Here is a 20,237-nt window from a genome sequence, read left to right as displayed (position 1 = left end):
GTGTATAAGAGAGATAGAGATAGAGAGAGAGAGAGAGAGGTAGACAAAGCAGAGACGCGATTGACCTCTTTGCACGAGGAAGGCTTCGTAAGGAAGGTCAATTTTAAGTAGGAACTCACGAGATGGTAGTAGTTTTCCTTATAACATGCTTACATACTCCTTTTCAGCTTGATAATGATTATAACGATAAGGTGATTATTTTTACTTTTTTCTTCTACATGTTATTTTCATTTTTTCTTTTTTTTTTATTAACGACGATAGGAATTTGATTTTGTTCGAATATGTTGATATTCGTTTAATTGAAATGTTCGAATTATTTTTTAACAATATTTTATTATTTCATATTACGGTCGTACATTTGTTAATATAAGTTTGTAGAATTAATTGAATAAATGATTGATATTTTTTGTTGGTATAGTTAGGAAAAATAGTTTGGACGATTAATTATTTTGTTAATAGAATTTTGTCGTTGATTTTTCTATCAATCGTATTAATGACCGACCACGCGTTTATCGTTACTACTTCGGTGGAAGTCTGATCGAAGAAGTAGTAACAGCTGGAGAGTGGTTGGTGAAATATAAGTGGTCGGTATGTATGTATAGTCAGACAATCTGCAACCACTATTGGATTTAGTAATAAACTCAACCAAAATCGTTGGCTTTCGTATATTTAAATAAAATAATTAAGTATCAAGACGTTAGTTATTAAAGAATACAATTAATTCTCTTACGAGACGGTACTCTGAAAAAAATGATTCTTATGCTACAATACGGTATAAAAAACACAAATGACAATTTAATAAACTTAGAACAGAAATATTTGCATCCTACTATTTGATCTCGCTTACAACGATTATCGATAAAATAAGGAACAAATTATACGCGAAAATAAGATTGATCAATGAAAAATACAAATTTCAATATCTATTCGAAAAATTACGGGAAAATATAAAGAATAAGTTGTGAGTTATATCACAAAATGTTTCCCTTTTTCTATCGTGAAACGATATCCTTCAGGATCGATAGTCCTGAAGACGTTTCCTCGGGGATAAACTTGGTCGGGATTCGGTGGCGCCAAAAGCGTCGATGCTTCCAGGGATAAATTATGTCAACTGTATATGCAAGAGAAAGAGACAGAAATATATACATATATATAGAGAGAAATACAGAGAGAGAGAGAGAGAGAGAGAGAGAGAGAGAGAGAGAGAGAGAGAGAAAGCAAGGAAGAAAGGGAAAGAGGAAAAGCAAGGCTGCCGACACAGTGGCACCGGTGCAGCGGCCGAAATTTAGACCAAAGTCGATGTTAGAAGTAAGTCCTCGAGTTTAGCCAACTCCAGTGCCATCGCGGAACGTTTATTGATCGCGCCAATGCAAGCTGGGCCACAGCTGGCCGGGTTTACCAACCTGATTGCAAGTTCGTCCGTTGCTTGCTGACTGGCTGACTGGCTGGCTGGCTGGCTGGCTGGCTGACTGGCTCCTTGAATTCCTCAACGAGTGGGGGGATAAAGACGCATAGCGTGTTTCCATGCCGAATTTCCTGCTGTTTGGCGTCACCGATCCTTGTTTACAACAGCGGGTTAGAGCTTTTCGTTGAATTCTAACTGGGGAATATGTGTCACCGAGAAAAGGGGAAATTAATAGTAGACAGGTTACACGAGGGATTGAATATCATCGTTTATAAATTAAATCGATCAATGATATTGTTAATTGATGTAAATATTGGCATATGACTTATATTTGACTAGGCAGATGATTTGTTATGTTTTTGAAAATTAATCTTATTGTAATTTAATAGAAAATAATATTGATATTATCGTATGATAAAATACGTCGTGTTAGTTCTCTGGACAAAGAGAGGAAAGTCATACGAATGATCCAGATTTGTCCTCAAAGAATAAAAAGAGAAGAAGAAGAAGAAGACCACGAAGAAAGAAAGGATCAAAAGAGAAAAAAAAGCAGGAGTAAATAACTGGAGGGAGAACGACGTGGTTGTCGTTCTGTAACGAGTCGGCAAAACCCTTCCAAAAATATCTCATTCTGTCGCGGTGTTAGAAATCGTGCTCTCACTTTCGATGCCGCACCGTGTTTCCTACGAAATTTCTCCAGTCGATCGTAAACATGGTATCCCCGACCTAGGCCTTTCATTCGCTTTCGACTAAACATATCTTTCGTTTGATCTGAGACCAAAAGCTCTTATTTTTTTTTTTTTAAAGAACTTTTAAGGAACGATATATTATTTTCATAGGAATAAGAGAAAAATGAATAGGTGCTGAAATAACGCGAATGATTTTTCTTTGTTTTCTTAACTCTTTCTATCTTTATTGTGCAGCTTGTATTTCAGAGCCAACACGCGAATATATTCTTGTCGTTAGTTGGTCTCAGATCCGAGATAAATGGCGAGCGTGTACTTGGCCCAAAATTATTGCAATCGAATTCTTTTACCGATATTTCATATTTATTTGAGAAGTTCAGTTATATTATATTTATGATATATCAACGGTATATGATTCTTGGAACTAGATCAGGCTGCTGCTTTTTATTAAGTAAAAATAGAGAAAAAAGAAATGATAGAGGAAAACGTTATACGGCATAACTCAACTTCCTATTTTCTTATTTTTAATTTCGATGTACCGATGCACCTGCCAGGTACAATTGCACTTTATTCATTAAATGCAACCTCATTTTTTTTTTTAAATCAATCAAATGTGACACAATAGCAATACATGAAAATTGTTCCTGTTATGAAATGTTTATGTATATATATATATGGTTTAATCAATTTTAATCAAGGAAAACAATTCTCGATTAGATTCCTGCGTAATACCACGTCACGATTGCTCTGTTCAATAATCCGACATTGCGATAGAGCAGTTACACGATAGCAGAGCGACAGATAGAAAGACAGAGAGAGAGAGAGAGAGAGAGAGTGAAACGTGATTCCCCTATTGGGGTGAACCTAATCGATCGGTTGGACATCGAAACAGTCGAGTGCTGAAAGAATAGGGGAAGAAATTCCTTTCGGAATCCGTACTCTTTAGCGAGCCCACTCAACTTGGACTCGATACGAGGAAAATGCAGTAACTATACGGATATAGCAGAGTCAAAGTATAACACAGCAGAGCAACGCGAGTCTTCGTATAAAATGTAAAAAAGCGTGTTGGTTGGGAGCTATAGAAAATGTACGGTAACTCACGAACGAACTCGCGAAAGAGAAAGAGAAAGAGAAAGAAAAGGATTGGTCGAGAGGGAGAGTAGACAAGTAGGCAAGGGGGAGGGAAAGAGGGTTGTATCCTCCCAGAGAGAGGAAACGAGGAAAGCTCTATCGATCGTTAAGTCTGTAGGCCGTCTGCCTCGGGACAAGAGCATAATGTACGCGTTGATGGAAAGAGAACGAAAGAGACGAAGCGACAGAAACGATGGAACGGTGGATGGAAGTGGGGTTTCGAGGTAGCAGGAAAGAAGTGGAAGAGGTGGTTACGAGGGGGAATGGGGGAGAGGTAGAGAGCCTGAAGAGGGTCGAAGTACGAAAGCTCCTCGTCGTTCGTACGTTCGTTCGTTCGTTCGTTCGTTCGTTCGTTCGTCGTCGTATGCTGCTGCCAGAGTTGAAGGACGATCGGGGCGTTTATTTAGCGACTTCGAAGTGAATTTCTTTTTCTGTCCGCTAGACGGCGCGACGAACGTTTTCAATGGGGACCAACTTCGAAGTTTCGCGCAGATTAAAATCACCAAGTTTTCTAGCTAAGGTCAGCATTATTCGAATTGGATTTGATTGATTATTAGAGATGCTTTAATTTAGATACTAATGTTAGATAATTAATTAAATGATTTATTATATTTTGATTAGTTTTCTTTTCTTTTTATTAGGGTTGTATACGAGAGCAACGTTTCCATCCGCCATTTTACTTTTAATTATACTTTTTTTTACTTACTGCTCGTACGAAAAAATGGTAATATGTATTAATAGGATTAGAAATAATCGTACATTATATATACATAATTAGATATTTCAAATATAAATGTAATTATGTTTATATATTTTAGAAATCGTTTTGACACCGATTAAAATAGTACGGATAAGTCGACGTTGTGATTTTGCGGGGGAATATTTGGTTACTACGCGGCTTATCGTCGATAATAATGACCAGTGCGATAAGGTGTCAATGTCACGGTTCCGAGAAATTATCGTCGCGCAACAGGGAGCGCCCGCAGCCGGTACGAAATCGCTGGAACGATAATGGCCGACACTGAGGACGTAATAAACGTGTGCCGTGCCCATGAGAATAACGATTATGGCTTAGGCGATTTTTCTTTCCTCGGAGAATAATACGACCTTCGTAGCTATAATTAATTTTTCTTTTTTTCTTCTTTGTACATACAGAAATTGATCTCTTAATCGTACATATATTTTTTCCAAATTAGAAATTATATTTTCTATATTTTTATATATATATAGAAATTATAACGAATTTTAAATTAAATTCGATGATATGTCGAACGTAAACGAAATGGCCGCTAAATCATAAGACACGTGACGTATTAATAACTTTACTTTTTTTGTTTTATGTATCATTATTCGAAATATTCCGTATTATTTTTTAATAGGGATTCTCAATGAAACCAATCATTAATGATAACGATCATAAAGTTTCGTACTGTTGTCGGCGTTTATTATCCGTAAGTTGTATGAACCGGGTAAGGCGGGTCGATGCCTTCTGTAACGTCGAACGAACCTAATCCTGCTTATCTATTTATCGAATCTTCCACGAGACGACATCGTTCGATGCGCTTAAAGAAGAAGAGTGAGAAAAGAAAAAAAATGAGAAGAGAGACTCTCACGAATCTTTGGAAAGTGTCGTCTCGTCGCGATAAGAGAGTCGAAAGATCGGAAAAAGATGGTCTAACGTAATACAAGAGAAAGAAAGAGAGTTATTAAGTGTAAGTACTCTCTTCTTTTTCCTGAGCTCTTGATTTTTTCGAAAGGAATCATTGTTCTTAAGAAGAAGTTAGGTATATGTATATAAGCTGGTAACTATCGGATCAATCATTTTCAACATTTTTTTTTTCAGTATTTATGATGGCGATAAATATTTATAATTAATCGATCGATTATTTTTCGTTAAACAAATAAATCTTTAAAAAATTTCTACGATTTTGTAAAAAAAAAAAAAGTAAAATGAAAAACTATACATCGTTGCATAATACAAAAAGATAAAAGAATTATTAGGACACTCTGTATGTGAATAAACCTATATAGAAAATGGCGTTCGTTCGTTCGTTAAACCTGTAAAAGTAATTCGATCGATAAAGTATAATGATACTTTACCGAAGTTACGAAAAAAATGATCGAAAATGGATTAGCACGAAAACTAAAGATATTAAAGAATAAATTAGCAAATTGGGGTGTTCGTCGAAAGATATTATTAAAGATCGAAGAAGAAATATGTATGTAAGATGGCAACGTAGATAGGCGTTTATAAAAGAAACGTAGAGACGTGTCCGTCGGAAGGAATTCGGCAATAAAAAGATAGATCCAATTACTCTTGCACTCGTGGACCACGCAACTGGCATCGTAAATCATGCGCAAACAATCAATGAGGACGAATAACGACGGTTATCCAATAGAAGCTCGTTTCCAGCCAGAACACCAGCCAAAACCCATCAATCTTCGTTCGCCTTTGGACATGTTTCTAGAGAGATGGAGAGAGAGAGAGAGGGAGAGAGAGTGAGAGAGAGAACACGAGATAGGTCAACCATCCTAATTCTGGATCTCCGGTTCTCTGGTTGAAATCAAGAAGAATATTTGTCAAAAGATAAAAAGAGAGAGAGAGAGAGAACAAGAGTATATGTTCATGTGTGTGAAGCTAGGAGGTAGAGGGGGAGGGTGAGCTAGAAGGGAAACGACACGGTTTATTCAAGGTCCTTGACGGCATTTCGTTCGTTCCCGACGGGCAACGATCTGGCTGGGACAACATCAGCAACGTTAGCCTCACCCTCTTTCGCTTATTTTTTTTTCGTAGGCGTGACATTGACCCTGGCATCGATCCCGAGGATATATAGCAAGGGACCTTCCTTCCTGTCGCGTTCTTCCACCTTTCCGGGCTTCTTCGGGTTAGTTCGAGTTCATTCGTGTATCCGCAGTACCGTTTTGGCAAGACTAAATAGATGACGAAAAAGAAGAAGGATAAGAGGAGGAAAAGAGGAGGAGGAGGAGGAGGAAGAAGAAGAAGAAGAAGAAGGAGGAGAAGAAGAAGAAGAAGAAGAAGAAGTAGTAGTAGTAGTAGTTGAGTAGTAGTTGAGGAGACACAAACAGTGTCGATCGCGAAAGAGAAAGATAGAAAGAGCGAACGCAAGCCACGTGCAGGAAAGAGAAAGAGAGAAGGAGAGGGGGAAGGAAACGTGCGGAGGGGACGTGCGAGCATCTGGCGACCTTGGGCCGACCCCAAGCAAGGTCGCAGACGAAGCATGCTCCTCCCCACCCAGCACCTCGACCGCGCCCGCCAGCTCTCTCATTCCCTCTCTCTCTCTCACACACACACACACACACACACACACACATTCGCTGTTGTTCCTCTTCATTCCGTCAGCAACACGAGTTTTGTTCTCATATTGAATCCCAAATTTAGAAAAGGAAGATAGATGCATTCGCGTGTATGCAAGGGGGTATCTTTCGTTATACTCATGCATATTGCCAAATTCAGTTATCCTAAAAATGTTGTTCAATCATAATCATCATAATAATCGATACATCTTTCTTTGTTTTACCCATTCGTCATTGTCTGTTTAAATCTAAAAAGGAGATCTCAGGTCGGTGTCTGTCTCGTTCAGCGATGACGTTAGTGGTATTGGACTGGGTGGGGTCGTTGAATGACCAAGAGGCCGACGATCGACTCGACTCGACTCGGTGTGTTATAAAAAGCAGCACCAGTAGCAGTAACACCAGCACCAGCATCAGCATCAGCATCAGCAACTGCAGATTCATGAAGAGTTGTTGAGGAGAACACGGGACTTGACGTTTTCCGATGATTTATGTAAACACGGATAGAGAACCTTGCGGGAAGTTCTCCCACATGCGTAGGCAGCTAGTAACACGCAGTCCGTCGAGACCCCGCAACCACCACCACCACCACCGCCACCACTACCAACACACCAGTCACCGCTACCATCATCAGCCCCATCCCCACCTTTACCTTCTCTACGGTTGCCTCCACCACCGCCTCTGCTACCACCTCAGCAAGGCGTCCAAGCCGACGCGTCTTCTTGCGGCTAACAACCCCGTCGTCTCGTCTTGAGGACTTCAACCCCCTCGTTTTCTTACACTCTTATCGACTTCACCTCTCGCTCTCTCATTCTTTTTTTTTTCTTTCTTCCTTACTTTCTTTCTTTATTTCTTTATTTCTTTTTTTCAAACGTGATTAAGTCTACTGGAAAGTTCTTTCTATTTTTATAAGGCTTAGTATATAGTATACATAGGTATATATATATATGTATATTTATTTTTAATGGATAATATTAAATTACCAGGAATTTATGAATATATATATAATATTATTTTTTTACTGGGTAGTATTTAATTAAGTTCGGTGTATGTATACCATTTCTTGAGGATTTAACTTTTTATTCACTCTTTCTTTCTTTCTCTTTCTCTCTCAGTCCCCCCCCCTCTTTATTTATTTCGTTTTTTTAACTAACTTGATTAGGTCCACAAAATAATTTTTTCTATTTTTATGAAGTTTGAGATATCTAGAAATATATTTTTATTTATGAGGTAATATTTAATGAAGGGAAAAAATGTATGAATTTTATATATATATTCTTTTATCGGGTACTATTTAAATAAGTTAGATATATCATTTCTTATCTACTTAATTTTTATTCCTTCTCTTTTGATTATTTATTTACTTTTTTTCTTTTTCAAACGTGATTAGGTTGTACTAAACATTTTTCTACATTTTTTATAAAGCCAGGAATATAAATTTATGTAGATATATATACGTATATACTATTTTATTAATATTTATTTAAGAGTCCAATGTTCTCATTTCTTACTCCCTTATCGACCTAATCTCTTACTCTCCTTTTTTCTTTCTTTATTTATTTTTCTTTTTCTCGAACGTAATAATTTTTGTATTACTTAATTCGACAAACTTTTACTAAATTTGTTGAGATAAACCAACTGTTTTAAGTATGTATTATAATTAAATATTATTACATCATATTATACACTTTGATTTAATTTATTATTATCCACATCATACTTTAATAAATTAACACCAGACCATTTATTCATCTATTACGTTTATTATGTTTGTTCATTCTGCTTCATCAGCTTCGTTCGATAATTTATAATACATATACATTAGCGACTTTTATCGATAATTAGAAAAAAAATGATCAATTTGTATGACATTAAATCCCTTTTTCGTAATAACATAGAAATAAATACAAGATTTAAATATTCAATGTATAATGGGACACAAAGAAGATAAAAAAGAAGAAATAAAAGCTTTCATTTTTAAAGATGATCGTTCGATCATGGAATCTCACTAACACATTCGCACACACACGAGTACAAACCCAAAAGGTTTATCGGTAGGATCCCTATAAGCGATAAATCCCACTGACTGGCTTATCGTGGATATATCCTCCGGGAAACATTTCTTTCATCTCACGAAGAATTCGTAAGAATATAAATTGTAGCTTCGAGCGACTTTCAATGGTTAAAAAAAGCAAAAAAAAAAAAAGGAAAAAAAGGAAGAAGAATAAAAGAAGAAGTAAGAGAAACGGTTTCGATTGTTCGAAGGATACAATTTACTCGCTTAGTCCGAATGTGTAAACACAATTCCAATGGAAAAAGGTCAAATTAAATTGAACCGGTCAAGCCAATATGACTGACACACGCAAATTAAATTAAAAGTGAAGATAAAAGAAAAAGAAAATCGATTCGATATTTCAGACGAAACGATATCAATCCAATTTAGTTGACACCAAAATGAACGAAAAATTCAATGCGATAAAAAGACACAGGTTTTTTTTTTTTTTTTTTATAGAAAAAGAACTTAAAATTTCAATTTTAAACACTGTCTTGCAGAAGAGTTAACACGTGAAATGAGAAAGGGAGAGAAAGAAAGAGAGAGAGAGAAAGAAAGAAGAAAAAAAATAAAATTTAGGAAAGGGGGGAAGATAGAATGATAGGGTTATCGGAAGTACCTCGACACATACATATCTTGACGCATCAATGGGCTTTTTGTGCGTCTGTTGTCATAGAAACGCTGCTGAGCACCCTTTTCCCGTCGTGTAAGCCCACCATCTCCAACCAGCTACAAGCCTGGTTCGTCCTACTATAATACATTGTTGCATGGTCTCCATAAGAATGAGAGTATCTACTTGCATGCCTTTGGTTTGCGTCTTTTCGTATATATGTATATATAATAGGGGTAGGGGGGGATTGTGAAAAGCAATCTAAAAATATTTTATCATATATTCAAGTGAGAACGCGTTGGACTGACAGTCGGCATTTCGGCACGCTGCGCATCTTCTTCGCGTTTTACCCTCGGATAGTAAACTCGGTCGGTGTGATAAATCAAAAATGCATTTAATTTAAAAAATGCATTTATCTTTTTCTTAATTTTAAACCAATTTCTTCTGCTTCTTTTCTTTTTCTTTCGTTTTAGAATTTTTCTATTGATCCCTTACCGATCTTCAAACGCAAATATTAGATTAGGAAAAAAGTAGTAACTAAGTTTCTCTCTCTCTCTCTCTCTCTCTCTCTCTCCACTTTGCTCTATATTTCTATCTTTCATTTTAATTCGAAAGATTTATTTTTTTTTCTCGTTCCTTTTCTCAGAATTCCCATGGATATGTACTGGTTCTTTAAAACAGATACCTTAAGTTAGAAAAAGAAGTAGTGTTATTTGAAAAAAGCCAGACTGTTTTCTTAGGACAAAGGACGGGCCTTGTAGGAAACTAATGCTTTCTTTGAACAGTATCACTTTGATATTTTTATTTTTGTTTCTTATTAATCATTGCGACTAATCTTAAAGTCTCTCTTTTATTTTGCAGATATTATTCTTTTACAAAGTTCGGCGAATTTTCAAGTCAATTTCCTCAAATGGTTTCGATAACTGCGACGAAGACGATAAATCACAAAATGATAAAAGTATCATCCAGCATCGAGATGACGTATTTTAACTCGTGAGACTGTGACATTGCGTCATTTTTAGCAGGAGGACGTTACGCACTCTTCTCCCCCACCACTAATCGCGCGATGACGTACATTTTTTGTAAGCCTCTTTCTAACCTTTTTCCGTCGTCCTTCGCATTTTTTCTTCTCTTCATCAATGAAACAAAAATACCTAATCGAAATTTCATTCACGAATATCCAGACTCTTACGAAACGAGTAATTTAATTCGACATTTGAAGTTATTCCACTTCAAGGTCTATCGCGGTTTTGCATGTCGCCATGTTTGAACCCTTTTTGAATTCCAATTGTGGTTTCCTAAAATTCTTGTTATTATTATTCTACGTATTATAGTTATTACTGCTGTTATATAATATTTATCGAAGAGAGTTATGTGAAAACAAGTGATTCGGTATTAAAAAAAAAAATACAAAATGAAAGAAAAAATAAATATCGCAAAAGCGTGACGCGACTAGTGCGGTTAATCGATGGAATTTATTTCAATAATGAAAATGACGTAACACGATTAGTGTGTTAATTACCGAAGTGCTTCGACACTGACCGGGAACTATGCTATCAAGGAAAATCCAATTTATTAACGCGATTGCCAGCTAGTGATAATCAATTAAAACACGAATGGATTTTCAATCAACTCTATGTACGTGTACACATACACATAGAATATATTTATTCAATATTAGAGATTTTGTTTCTGAGAAAGAAAGATAACAAAAATAATAAGAAAAGAGATTTCTCAAAATATTTCTTTTAGAATTTATAATCCTAAAACAGAACTACATCAATGGTATAACAATGTTAAGAATCTCATAAGGCAAGGAATGTTTTAAAAAGGGTCAATAACGTTTTGTAAGATTATGGATACGATCCGTATCGGGTTTAATTAATTTTATTGTTATTTAAAGATTTAATAGGTTTCTGCGCATAACTCGGTTCAGACAATTAAAATGAAACTCGTAAAGAACTAGACAATTAGAATCCACGTAATCGGATCATTACGGCAATTTTTCAAATGCAACACGCATAAACTCGATAGAAATGTTGGTTACGATATAGAATGTGATGGGGAAGGATAGAAGGGACTAGTAGTGTATTAACCCATACATAAACGTTATCTATACGTGTGTAAATAAACGTGTATATGTAGGTAGAACTATATATGCAGACTGTAGTTCGTCGAGGAGCATCATAAACTGAGAGCAAGAGCAGAGGCAGAACAGTGGAGTTCAAGAACACCCGCTACCACTCCTTGATCAATACCAACGGGGATGTTTCGTTGTCCTGCTGCGAGTAGAAAGCGCAGTGCGGTGCACGCACGCGGAATTCGTTTAGGTTACGTATATCCAACTCCTGTTCTCCTGGTAAGGATACCATTTCTGCTTCTGCGTTAGCATTCGAACACTCCCTAACGATATTTTCTCTTTATTTTGACCTAATTTATATATTATCGCAATTATATACACACTATTATTTTAATTAATATTATATTATTATATTTTTTTTATTTATATACATATCTTAAATAAAAATTCATTTAAAATCATAGGAAAACGTACAAAATGAATAATGGATTAATAATTATTGTTTAAAATTATTAGAATTATGAAAAAATTCATTAAAACAAGTTCACGTCATAGTACTTGTATTATAAAAGGATTTTACCTTTCAGTTAAGATGAAGGAACTAGAGAAAGTGACATTCAATTTTCAAATATATCAATACTGTACTACGAATTGTAATACGTTACATACAATAATAGCTCGATATAGTACTATAATACGGTATAATAATACTTCAAGATAGTGTGTGGTAACCTTAATTAAAACAAGTTTTACATTCTTCGCGTATGCTAATAATTTGTAAGGAACCGTAATAAGAAAAATATTGTTAATTTACTTAACTCACCAGTTTGACCCACTTTTACAAAATACACACATACACCCACGCGTATACATTCGCATAAACATGTATAAACTTTTCTGTCTCATTTACTCTCTCTTTCTTTCTTTCGTGTTTTCTTCTTTTTCTTCTTTTTCTTTTTTTCGAAGATACATCCTTCCTATAAAACGAGTACAATTTACCGAAGTGACTCCCTTCGGAATTGAACCGGTTCCATGTTTCTCACTGCTAATTATTCGCCGTCACGTGACTTAGCATACGTTATTGTCTGAGTTCTTCTCGATAAAATAACATCACCGTTAAAAATGGAGTTAAAACGAAAGCTGTTGCTATTCTTGCTGTTGCTGTTGCTGTTCTTGCATCGTCGTTGTAGTTGTTCATGTTCAATTGCGCTCGTCCTCCAATGTAACATAACCTAACTTTTTATTTCAATCTTACATGCGACTCGGTTTTTTGTAGTCTCTCACGATCGGGAGCTCTGATCCTGGCGGTATTTTTGTTCCCTTTTTCGACAGAAAAAGAAAAGGAAATCGAACGGACGAAACAATATAAAGAAGAAACCACGAAGGAAAGAAATAAGAAAGAGAAATAAAGATAGCGAGACAGAGAGATATAATACAATGTTGCAAATTTTGTGGTTGGCCGAAAGAAGGCGGGAACGTTCGAATTTCGTGAACAGAAGAAACCTGTTTTAGAGAGAGAAGAAAAAGAAATAGAAGTAAAGAGGCGAAGCGAGGGGGGTGGGGAGGGGGGGGGAGAGGGAAAGGTGGATGTCTGTTTAGGATTCTACACGATGGTGATACGTTATTCCGGTTTCTCTTCTCTCAAAAAGCACGCAAAGGATATATATCTCTCTTTTTCTTTCTTTTTGTCTCTTATTCTTTCTTTATATCTCGTTTTTTCTTTCTCATTAGTTTCTTTTTTTTATGCCGCAACGTGTGCCGTTGTCGCTGTTGTTGCAGATCTTGCTGCTTACTTGAGCAGAGGAGGAGGACGATTTATGCAGCCATGTCAAAAGGACATTGACCAGACATGCAGGCTACTCGTGACGGATACTTTTTTTATTTCTCTCTCTCTCTCTCTCTCAAAAGATTGAAAGAGACAGAGAGAGAGAGAGAGAAAGATCAAATCCAATGACGCATAAGCCATAGAGAATATACGTGTGCGTATACGTATATAAGTATATGTATGTATATATGTATTTACAAGATAACCATCGCAAATTTCTTTCTCAAACTCTGTTCTGTGGGCCTCCTCCAGCAGTAACCTTCACGTGATAAGAGATTCGGACAATCGATGTTACTTGCGTTTGATTAATTATTCGTAATAAATAGTTTAACGCATGTACCATCGAACTAATCGTAATACTACTACCACCTACGTATTATTTTGTTGAATCTTATTGATATTTGTTATCGCGTTTTTTCAAATTCTAAATGTATAATTTTGAATCGTACATATATACGAAATATAAGTCGTCACGGTTTTGTTTTATTTTCTTCATTTTTATTACGTCTTAAAAGTTAATATTCATTACATATGATTTAATATGAGTTTTAATTAATTATAAAAAAAAGAACAATTTGTTAGAAGAGTTCTATCAGAATTTTTCAACAGAGTATCATTAATCCATTCTCTCGTAAGGAAACAACAGAATAGAATTCAAAAGGATCAACGAGGGAGGACAACAAGAAAGGAGGAGCCAAGAAGAAGCAAGTGGCAAAGGACCAAAGGTGGATGCACATTCTCTTGCTGTATTATAATTGCACTCGAGAACCCAACCTCCAATGCTATTAAGCCAGTCACGATCGCTTGGCCTTGGACCGTAGTTGCACATATTGTCTCTCTCTCTCTCTTTCTTTTCCTCTGACTCTTTTTCACTATCGTTTCTTCAGGTTCGATCGTTCCTCTCGTTACCAACTACGTGATCTGTTTCATTCGTTGATTGCTAGCTAGTTCAGTGAATTATTTTGTCGAATAAGGATAATCTTGAGAATTTGTTAATCAATTGTTTAAGTTAAAGTAATTAGGAGTAGTTTGATATTTATCAATTGATTATTGATTTTCATTTGCAGTCATTAATATTGATCGGTTAGCTAATTTTTTATCTCGTATAGTAATATTATTCCGTTTATTTATCTAACGTAAAATCAAAAGATTGAAATTGTTTCGACAATAAGGATAATTGTGATTCGCGTATCATTTATTATGATTAAGGAATATCGATCGTTTATAGATTTGATTTGATTTTATTTGCAGTAGTCAATTATAATTAATTCATTGATTTGTTATCTGGTTAAATAATTTTTGTATCTAATAAATTTCTTTTTATGTAAAATAAAGTTCAAGGATAAACCTCAGATACCACAAATATTGGTATCCGGTAAATAAAAATTGTGAAAAGTCTGAGAAACGTGGTGGTATCGAATAACCATGCTTTAATTCAACTCATGTCGCGTTATTAATTATAAACGAAGGAGACAGTAAATAAGAATATTATACATGTATTTATGCGTATACATACTTACATACATTTAATGATACTTTATAACGGAAGGATGGAAAAGGAAGTACACACAAAATAGCTTAATTCGAGAATAGCGAATCTCACGCGAGACTTTTGATACTGTCGTAAATTGTTTTCTTTCTCTTTCCTTTCTTCGTTCTGTTCATCCTAATAACGGTGCGGCATCTTCTTCTCGTATTGCACTGTTCCTCGTAGTCAAAAGAATAAAAATGAGAAATGAAAGAAAAGGAAAAAGAGAAAGGAAATAAGAACCCGAGAGAATTATGTAAATGCTGTGTTCTCTTCTCTGTTTTGTGAGGAGGGTAGGTAATTCTTGGTGTAGTTCTTGGATTATTAAATTGTAGATTTCTTAAAATTACATTGTTACCTATTTTCCTGATTTACGATTTTGTCCGACATATTTTTTCTTTCTATTCTTTCTATTTTATCATTATTTTTTTAATGGTTGTTATTTATTGGATCAGTATTTTCTAAATATTTAAAAATGTCAATGTTTGTAATGAAAAATCAGTAACCCTCACGTAAACCTGACTTAATCCTTACCCTTATTATAAATACTGACCGTTTATTTTGTAATCCCATTAACATTTTATTGAAAAAAAAAACAAAATTTTCATCATCGAATTTCGTACGATATTAAAACTAACTCGAAAATATCTAAACACGTAATAGAGGATCTAAGCAAGCTGCACATAAGGGATTAGATGACAGGTTGCGATTAGAGAGAAAAACGCAGCTGTTTTGTGAAAGTTAGTCTTGCATCGTAAATCCTTCTGTTCCGGTAGTGCATGCTGGTGTTGTTGTTGTTGTGTTGTTGTTGTTGTTGTTGTCGTCGTCGTCGATGATGATGATGATGATGATGGCGGTAGCTTTGTAGCGTGTCCTTGAACACGAGCCGTTTGCCATCCTGCCGTACACCTGTTTCGGCCCAAAAACTACATTGGCCTTGAACGTTAAACCATCACCAGGTAACACTGCGACCACCGTGATATCGCTAAAGGTAGAAGCTTCCTTCTTTCCGGGAAACGATTAGGTTCTTCTTTGTCGGTGTTTACCAAAGAATATAGTCCACTTCCGATTGGTCATTAAGAAAAAAGAACAATGTTTCTTTCATTTATTATCAAATCTTGCATTTGTATGATAATTCATTTTATTAATATAAGTCATTTTAATATAAAATAAATCACCGAAAATGAATTCTGCCCATTTTTTGACTTACGATATGAGTTAATAGTCATAAAAATCGGTACATATTACACGTTATATATAAATTCTTACTTACTGTATGCATGAAGTATAGTTATATGTGTATAGTTGAAAAGGAGAGGAAGGGGAGAAGGTGGTTGTAGATGGTAAAAAAATGAAGATTTGTATTTCGCTGGAGCTGGAATAGAGAAGCTGGAAGCAGTAAGTTCAAGACAAACAAGAAATGAATTCCCTTGCGAGGGAAGCCCTTCGCTCGGCCTTACAATGCAGTCGCTCGGTGGTCGAGATTCTAAAGCAGTTTCTTTCATACTGTAGACTCCCGTTCTATGTATGGAATGCGAGTATAGTAACCCAGTGACACGTAAGGAATCCTAACAAACTAGTACCCTTGCTTCTTGCGTTGCTCTGCCTATGTATTCTGTATGTAGTTCTCGAACCCTTTTCATTAAAAAAAAAATCTCCGAATATTTAGTCTTTTATCATTATTATTATTATTGTTATTATACTACAATTTCGAAATATCACGCCCATGGCAAAAGAATATTTCGAATATTTTCTAGAAATTCTTTAACGATAAAAAAAAAAAAGATATAAAATGCGTTAATAAAAATGGAATACTCGGCAAAAAAAAAAATAATAATAATAATAATAAAACGATAAGATTTGTATAAATTATTTAGATTATGTTTACTCGTGCAACAGTACCGTGTTAGATTTGTTTTAATGAAACAATATGAAAACTGTTAGATTAATATTGTATGGTATAATAAATTTGCAAAAAAAAAACAAGTTCATTACTTTTTATATACTCGAAGGAGGAAACTTATGCGAAAAAGCAGGCAAGTTAGTTGGTTCCTACGGTGATAGTGTTCGTGGCGACGATCGACGATTAGGAGCAGGTAAATCGTTTCCAACCGAAGGAAATGCACAACCACCATCATCCAGTTTTATAGCTCATACCGGGATACTTCGAGTAGAGTGGAGTCGCACAGTGGAGCAGTTTAGTTGGGAACGAAGCAGAAGAAAAAGAGAGAAAGAGGAATAAGAAAAAGGAAGAACACCACGGTGACGGGTAAGAAGAAGAAGAAGAAGAAATAGAAAAAGGAAAGGATGCAAAAAGGGGGAAGGAGAACTCGCAAAAGGAGAGAAGAAGAGTTGGTGAGGAAGAGGAAGAAGGGAAGACCGAGAGACGTCGGTGATGGTGTGGCAGACTTGCTGCGGAGACTTGCTCTTGGAGAGGGACGGAAATAAGAGAATGAAGAGAGAAAAAGAGAGAAAGAGAGAGAGAGAGAGAGAGGACAAGAGAGGGGAATCTTAACGTCGTCCTTAGCTCTCGGACGGTCCGGCCTTGAGACGCAGCGACGCTCAATGTGACTATGCAATCTTCTTCGACTAGAGTCGACACTCAGCACCGGAAATCGTTCTCCGAAACAACAATATTACTCTTTACTGGGGAGAACAATGTAGTGTGAAAAAAAAAATTCTTATCGAAAAAAAATGGACGCAAAATTAAGAAATTTTGAACTATTTCGTTGCATACACGATTAGATCTTATTCTGATATATTCGTTTATTCGTCAAAATGATTAGGATAAAATTGATACGAGATTAATTATAATTTTATTGGAATGAATGATAGTGTATAGTTTCGTCAAAAGTTCTCCATGCAGAATTGTTTTGTCATCGGCACACAACGACCGCATTCTAGGTAAAGCGTATTATGCGAAATTACTTTAGAGTTACGTCAGCTCATTCGTTCGTTCGTTCTTGGACGAATACGTAGGAGAATGCTCTCGCCAGGTGCCACCATTGCACTCTTCCATTATATACTGACAATGAATTCCAATTTCCAAGTTTAAACGACCTTGCATCATCTGAGTGTCCGCAATAGATGTTACGTTGAACTAACTTAATTATCGAAACAATGGAAATTTTGTAGTTGTTGTTGTTGTTGTTGATAACAATAATGATAATGACGACGATGATGATTATGATGATAGTACATAATTACTTTTAGTAATATAACTTTCAAATTACCTATTTTTCCTCTTTTCATTTGTTCGTTTTTGTGTGGTAAAACGATGAATGTCCGCCATCTTGAAATATGTCTGACTAAATGTTCAATATTTCATTCAAATAATAATCCCGATAAGATTTGATCGAATAAATCTAATTTTATTTTTCGTATTCCAACCCGATTACGTCACGAGTCATACTTAGTCTTAATTTATAAAGTAAATTACATCAAAGAGTATTCACATCGAAAAGAGAGACACGTGTAAGTTTATTTCAACGTGGTACGCTACCTAATTCATTTGACGCATTAGTAAATTAACCGAACACTTCTTTCAACGCATTTTTCTTCATTCTTCTTGATTTATTACAACGTTTTATTAAATATGAAAATATGCATAAATATGCATATATATATATACACTATGTTACTCTCCTTTTTCATTCTCGATTAATCCGCGCCTTCTTGTTTAATAGGATAATGCATATGAGTAGTAATTTTGTTATTATTCAATATAAAAACTATGAAAACAGATTAAAACTTTAATGAAACAGATCTCTATGAAGTTATAACTTATGTGCATACGAACGTTACAAATTAATATTAAAATAGAACAAGTAATGTATTACAACGTGTGTTTCGACATCTTTAATATTAACTGCACATTTTATTAATCGTATTCACAATCATAAACTATTATTACCGTCATTTTTTATTGGCACTAAAGTCATATTTAATCGTCTTAATAAGAAAATTACGTTACAAATTTTATTTCTTTTTTCATTTTTTTTTATATTTCCAATAACATTGAATAGGTGTTAACATCATTTTTCACTATTAAATAAGTATATTAACCGTTAATCGATTTAATACGAAAATTACATATCAAATTTAGTAGTTTCGTTTTGTATATCGCGTGGATGTATCCAGAACCTGATGTGTGGTATGTTTTTTCAAATGTTATACTTTTGATTCTACCTATAGCTTTTATTAAAGTATCAGAAATTTTACGATATATTTCTACAATATTTCTTATCGTCTTCATAAAATGTAATTTCCAATAAAGTATATCAATAAAAACTTAGATAATCAAATAAAAGTTTCTTCTGTTACACATTAGACTGTTTTATGCAGCTACAGTAATAATATCGGTAAGAAATCGTTATAGTTGCGATAGCAAGTATATTTATTAATAGTACATCAATTTAAAAGAATAAATAATATAATTAAATTTCAAATGTATATGATTTATTCGCAATTTATATTTAAATTAAATAATAAAATCGATAAAGATATTATTCCGGTTATTGTTATTATGATAACTTGCGTTATCGATAATAGTAAGATAATGCTTCAACATAGTGCAACGCTCGTTTCTTTGAGAATCAGTCAGTCGTTCGAGTTCGTTCGTTCATTCGCTCGTTCATTCGTTCGTTCGTTTGGCACCGGTAGTTATTTTCGCCTAGCTCAGAGATAAATTTAGCGATGCAGACCAGTTTTTCAATAGTACGCGAGTACATTCTCTTTCGTGAAATTATTAAAGTTAAGAATAATTGATCGAGCACATGTTTCTTTTTGTTTTTCTTTGAAAAAGTATCTTTGTAAAATTGAATATTCTTGTTTAATAGTACATTTTTTTATCTGCGCCTGAGCTTCCTTGTTGGCGACATATAGATTAATTAGGGCTTCTTTGGTTCTTTTTAGTAGTGGTTCGATTTCCACACTTTTCAAGTATATATAGGAGGGGATTTGGCGTTTTGTTTTTTCACATTAGGTGTCAGCGTCCTCTTATTGGATGCTTGGCTATTTGGGCTGCTGGGCCTTTTCGGTGGGGGTAGTGTGTCAGTGCCCTCTAACGACATTTCCTCCAGAATCCTCCATTTTTCTATTCGCTGGAGATTGAATCGTAACGTTTGTAGGTAGTAATGTTTTCCCTCACCCACGCTTGCTTATTGTTTAGCCATTTTTCTTGGCGTGATGAACTCTGCCTTCATATTTTCCTTGTTCTCCTATATCAAGTTCGTGCTTTCCTTCGTAGTCGATCTAGCACGGTTTAGGTTAGGAGCTGGCGACTTTTCGTTGAGAAGTGTTTCCTGCATAGCTTTCTTATCAGTATACTTGTCTAGATCTTTTAACGTCTTACGGTTATTTTTGCCATAAATGTTTTTATCCGAGCCACTGATATATTTCCTCTTTGTGAGTTGTGAAAAGTTGTTGGCATATGCCGGCCGTGGCCGACATATTTGTTTTTACATTGTTTTACATTGTTGTTATGCACTTGCGTTATTCTTAGCAGAAAAAAACGCGAATTTTACGCATCGTTTAAATTTTATTCTCAGAAATGAGCAACAATATGTCCTTACTTTGTTGAGTACTAAACAAATCTCGCCAGCTCAT

The 20,237-nt window shown here is 35.1% G+C and overlaps 3 long non-coding RNA genes across 3 annotated transcripts; all 3 read left to right on the top strand.

The window, feature by feature from the left end:
- The first annotated feature begins 2,989 nt into the window (after window positions 1-2,989).
- On the top strand, window positions 2,990-5,098 carry LOC122519731. Its single transcript, XR_006304353.1, has 4 exons — window positions 2,990-3,742; window positions 3,864-3,946; window positions 4,041-4,934; window positions 5,066-5,098. It is a non-coding gene; the product is annotated as an uncharacterized LOC122519731 (long non-coding RNA).
- Window positions 5,099-11,071: 5,973 nt separating this feature from the next.
- Window positions 11,072-13,442, top strand: LOC122519732. Its single transcript, XR_006304354.1, has 2 exons — window positions 11,072-11,556; window positions 13,057-13,442. It is a non-coding gene; the product is annotated as an uncharacterized LOC122519732 (long non-coding RNA).
- Window positions 13,443-16,497: 3,055 nt separating this feature from the next.
- LOC122519730 lies at window positions 16,498-16,849 on the top strand. Its single transcript, XR_006304352.1, has 2 exons — window positions 16,498-16,726; window positions 16,805-16,849. It is a non-coding gene; the product is annotated as an uncharacterized LOC122519730 (long non-coding RNA).
- The last annotated feature ends 3,388 nt before the right edge of the window (window positions 16,850-20,237 follow it).

The sequence above is a fragment of the Polistes fuscatus genome, unplaced genomic scaffold (assembly GCF_010416935.1).
Source record: "Polistes fuscatus isolate 324 unplaced genomic scaffold, CU_Pfus_HIC Scaffold3, whole genome shotgun sequence".
Taxonomy (NCBI): domain Eukaryota; kingdom Metazoa; phylum Arthropoda; class Insecta; order Hymenoptera; family Vespidae; genus Polistes; species Polistes fuscatus.
Note: the sequence above shows the minus strand (reverse complement) of the source record. Positions and strands in the feature narration are given on the sequence as shown.